This window comes from Atta colombica, unplaced genomic scaffold (assembly GCF_001594045.1).
Source record: "Atta colombica isolate Treedump-2 unplaced genomic scaffold, Acol1.0 scaffold1, whole genome shotgun sequence".
NCBI classification, from domain to species: Eukaryota; Metazoa; Arthropoda; class Insecta; order Hymenoptera; family Formicidae; genus Atta; species Atta colombica.
In genome coordinates, this window is record NW_017259183.1 from 411,645 (window position 1) to 417,153 (window position 5,509).

A 5,509-nucleotide genomic window follows, 5' to 3' on the forward strand; every position below is an offset into this window, starting at 1 on the left:
TCTCTTTCGCTTCTTCCGCGAATCTTCCAGCGTTGCCCATCCGCCTTTCTCTTCTTCTCAACCTGCCGCCCGAGGCAGGTTTCTCATCCTAATGATTCCCTTTTATTCAATTCAAAAATATCAGTGCTACCCCATTTTACGAAAGATTGGATTCAATTATGATTGTCAAGAGCGGATAGACCCTTTTACCATCGCCCTTGTTTCTTCTTGGTCCCTTACATCGATGACATAACGTACCAACATGTGGAGTACACCTAAATGATAATTACTCTAGAATTTTGCAGTATATGTATTTAGAAATTATTACGGCGCACAAATCCAAAACAAAATATTGAATTGTTGAAGATATTTTTTTTCCGCCATAATCAGTTTTATTTTCTGATCAATGTTACTTGAGAAAATATAATAAATATATTTATCCACTATGCAAGTTTAATTCACGCATCAATTTAATCCAGTGATTAAAATTAAATCCATACGCGGTGAGATAGTTAAACGATCGCGAACCGAAACTCTCAAGAGGAGTGGAAGGATGGAAGAGTGGCGGAGTCCGAAAGAGGGATGACGATGACGATATAACTCCGACCAAGGGTTGCTCAAGAAGAGCCGAGACATAATGTCGAGCCCCGGGCTGTTAAACCGGCATACAATAATCTGCGCAGCGCCAATCCCCACGGCAGCATTCAATTAATTCTCCGGCAAAATTTGTCGCTCGTATTAAATCTAGCTGGATTAAAGGCAATCTCGCTTCCACCTTCTCTTCTTCGTCCCTTATCCCCATTTCCTTCGTCCAGAATCTCTCCATCTTTCACCAGTCGATTCCGTCTACAGAATCTCGCTCATACTTCTACCTATCATCTAGTTCTATCTTCCAAAGAGTTTACGATATCTTCGAAGGTTTTGCGTAGCCAAGACAGATTGTAGTTTCAATTAAGAAACCGGTGTCATTGTATAGCTTTGTCCTTTTCGGACTGTTGACAAATAATGAAAGTAATAATGAAAATTGCTGCAAATATTATGTAATGCAAAAATCGAACTAATAGTTTGTCTGCGTTGTTAAATTTATAATGTCAAATTATACTCAATTTCGTCACTACTTTTACTCAATATGTCATTAAATTAACTAAAACAATACAGTTAAACAATTTAACTGAAAAAAAATCTGTTAAATTTGATTCAAATTTAATTTATTAGTCACAAAGTGCATGTTAATATGGACTTGTTTAAAACTAACAAATAACTGGCTTGATTTACATTTTGATATATATACGGAAATTAGAAATATTATTTAATTTAAGGGATTATCCTTTGATATTTAAGAACATGATGTTATTCAATATTAGAGTATAAATTCTAGAAATTTATTCTAGCTTTCTTATTTAAAAGGAAATAATTTTTGTAATCGCCCTTTTTTATAACATCAATTTTTGTACATGTATAAAATGTGCATTTTATATTTGCCACAATTAAAAATTCAGATCACAAACGGTTGACAAAATTTTATTTTATAGCAAAAGTCTGAAGAATTAATGGTTTTATCTTGTCGCACAAACTCTAATGAACACAAAATTTATACATACTGAAATTTTGTAAAGAGACGAACTGACATGTTCACTTATGGCGCGGGGTGCGTTTAGTCAGCGATACGGGTGAGTGTAAATAAGGTAACCCGTGGTCGAGGGGTTCATTACTCCGCGCTGAACACGTCAGGGTCGCGACCCTGGGTTACTGGGGATCGACTAGTGGCACAAAGTTATAGACAAGGCGTAAGGGTGAGAGAGATTTCGATGCTAGCGGAAGATAGTTTATATAATTCAATGCGAAGTATTATAAATAATTATCAATAATAATTTAAAAAGAATATACTAATAATTTAAGAATACACTAATAATTTTTCAATCATTTTTGTATGTATACTATAAACTTTTAATGAAGATTTGAGTGATTTATTAGAATATTTATAATCGATGAAGTGTAACGCATTGAAACTCGTACTGTAAATTTATTAGTTTTAATAAAATCAAACGAGTCATGCGAATATTCTTAGAGATGGACGGAGAATTCAGGGGGAACGCACAGTCCATTAGCGAGATTGCTTGTACCGTATCCTCGTAGATGGTGCACGAATAATATCTTATGCCGGAGATTCCTGAAGAATGGATTTCATTTGGGGAAGAAATTAAATTTTAATTTATACGATAGGAGAGAGGGCACTTCTCGTTATTTTATCACTTTTTGCCATCTGATGTGTATAAATAGAGTACTCGATGTAATTAAGTAGAGTCCAATCCGATATAATTAATTTTTCATGATATTAATTATTTCGTGTGTATATCAATGAACTATATTTTATATACAAGATTTTTTATGTATGCCCTTAGAATAATTAAATTTTGATAATACATAGATGAAAGAAACAATAAAGAGAGAGAGAGAGATAATCCAATTTTTTTTCAACTAGGATTATTTACTCAGCAATTTTTATTTTTATTTTTATTATTTAATTTTTATTTTATTATATAATTTATATTATATAATTTTTATAATTTTTTTGTATTTAATAAAACAAGATGAGAATGAAATATTTGAACAACTTCTTGTTGATTTGTGAATTAAAGACCATTATTACGTAATACAACAATGTGGGGCTTCAATGATGAAAGGTGATAATTAGCTGACGTAACAGGATGCTTTAATATTCGTCAAGAGAGTAACCTTATATCTCCAAAAACTAATAACAGGCTGCTCTATCATGGTTGTAGCTATGGATCAATAGACATCACAGTTTCCAAAATCACACTTTCATTCGAATATCTAACGAATTATGTTAGGATAAATATTTACTATATTAAATCAGCGGGGGAAAAAAGGATGGCTGTATGATTGTGAATAACGAGCAAATCTTTTAAATCACCAGATTCGATTTTATTTTAAAACTAATAAGGTGATTAAACCTTATTAATGAAACAATTCATTCTTTCTTTGTTATATGTCTTTGTGCATGTACGTCCATATACAGATGTGCGTAATATAAGGCATCTATTTCCGTACTTACTTCGGAGTGGTTTCAAGATTGCATCGGGGATTCGCATCTTATTACTCCCGTCATTTCCAATGTACACACACAGGTTATTGCCAGAGTATCGGATGAATGGAATTGCGATATCCTTTGCGCGGATTGGAGAGAGCCTAGGCACGAATCTAATTGGCAGGAGGATTACCGATCGATGTCGGTATCTCTCCTGAAATTGTATTCGGATCACCTGCAGGTTTCAATGCTGCGTGCAGGGAAGATTGAGGGAGCTATTTGGAAGGGGAATTCTATGTACCGCAACGAGGCGCTTTCGAGATGATCTATATCTCTCTTTCTCCAACAACTAGTGATTAAGAGTTATTACTCTATTTCTCAATAAATTGCCTCTTATGCATAACAAGATGTAACAATATTTATAATTTTGATAAAATATATTTATAATTATATGACTATTTTGAATAATAATTTGATTGAATAAAAAAACATTTCGATATTGAAAACGTTAAATATTTCGATAACGCAGCATTCTCTTCTCATCCTAGAAAAATATCATAACGATTTAAAAGCGGTACAATTGCTCGATTGTAACTATTAAACTATTTCTACGTAATTTCGATGTACACTTTGTTAAGTTTTATTCGGCGTTCAATTACATTTCAACTATAATGACATAATTTAAACTCGCTATGACAATGCATTTGGTGTGAATTGCGTAAATATTAATTTCACGGACAAGCATAAATAACTGTAAATCGCTTTTGTACGCAGAAGTTATCGTAATAAACGTCGTAGGCCGAGCGTACAATGTGTAAAGTGTTTGGGTGTAAAGTTAGCCTTGGCCATGTCCATCCTGTGAGGCATACTGCAAGTCCGGGAAGGTTATAACGGCGCCATAACCGTATACATTCGACGACAATAATCGTTTTATGGCGGTCGGCAATATCGGCGGGTCGCACTGCCGCGAAAATTGATATCCTCCACCTACAACAGGCACTAAAGTTATAGCGAACCGGCGCAACGCAACGCGACTCGACGCGGTGCGACGCGGCGCGACGCGGACGGGCCGGAACCCAGTGTATCCGATTGAAAAAAAGTTCAATTTGCTGCGTGCCTCGCAACACGACTGAATGTACGAGATTTTTTGTCCCGATTCCTTTGACACATTCAACTAATCATAATCCTATAAAAATACAAAATACAATAGTTTCATTAACTTTATGTTGTGGTATTCTTTGTAAAATAAACTATATTATATTGCATGTAAAATTTATTTGTATTATATATTTTATATATTTTTATTATTCTTGCTTTTATTTTTATTTTTCGAGAATTGAAAGTATTAGATATTTCTCTCTTTTCTTTAATCTTTTAATCATTTATTTTATTGAACAAAATTATCACAAATTTCTCCTCCTAAAATTCCATAACTTTTTTAGACAACATTTCTCATGATTTTCTCTAAATTTTAATAATATTTAAAAACTTTTTGTATGTTCGTCCTGATTTGGAAACCGATTTTCAATTTTGTTGAAAAATCAATATAATATAGCAGTGTAAATTATTATTAATTGCTGACACTGTTTGAGTTTTTAATTGTTGATAGTATTAAAAAATTATGTAGATATGATGTATTACCTATATTTATAAATTATTTTAAAACCAAGAATTTTTAATTTCCAGAAAATTTTGAAAAATCCTTGACTTTTCCCTGATCTTCCTGATTATTTTCAATTTCCCTGACCATTCCGATATCCCTAATTTGTAAGTAGCAATCCTGTCGCATTAAGAAAAAAATCATTACTACATGAACACTTTCCTCGTACCTATTATATACAATATGTTCTATTTACATTTATACATAAAAAAAAGAAAAAAGAAAAATAATTGCAAGAGAGTTTTAGAGTTATACTTTAACAACAGTGAATAAACTGCAATGGTAGAACGCAAAAATGGAAACACTAATGGAAATGGCATGAACAGAAAAGAAAGCGATGCAGATAGACCACGTTTCCTGTCGGAATTGGCCGTTCCTCTCCTATTAATTCTTAAACAATGCGTCATCGGCGCAGCCGACATAGTCGCGATTGTCGAGTTCGGCACGGCGCGGCGCGCTGCGACCGCTCAGCACCGGACCAAACCTTCGCCACCCCCGTTGGTCCACCACCCTCGTCATTGCCCATTCAGTCCCACCCGGGAAGCAGCCGCAACCCGCACTGGAAGGTCGAAATTGGAAATAAAACGGCAGCAATAGGGCGGCGGCGACCGCGTGGACGAATGCCCAATTCTATCCAGCAGAGCCGCTCTCTCTCTCTGTAGTCTGTACCTCGTCACACAGAAACGCATATAGACCCGATGGACGATGTGTACGATTTTCCATCACGACCTGTGCCCAGTGGCTGGCAGAACTGAAGGTGAAGAGAGGGGGGAGGGTGTATGAAGGGGATGAAAAGGGGAGGTGTGAGGAGGAGAGGGCAT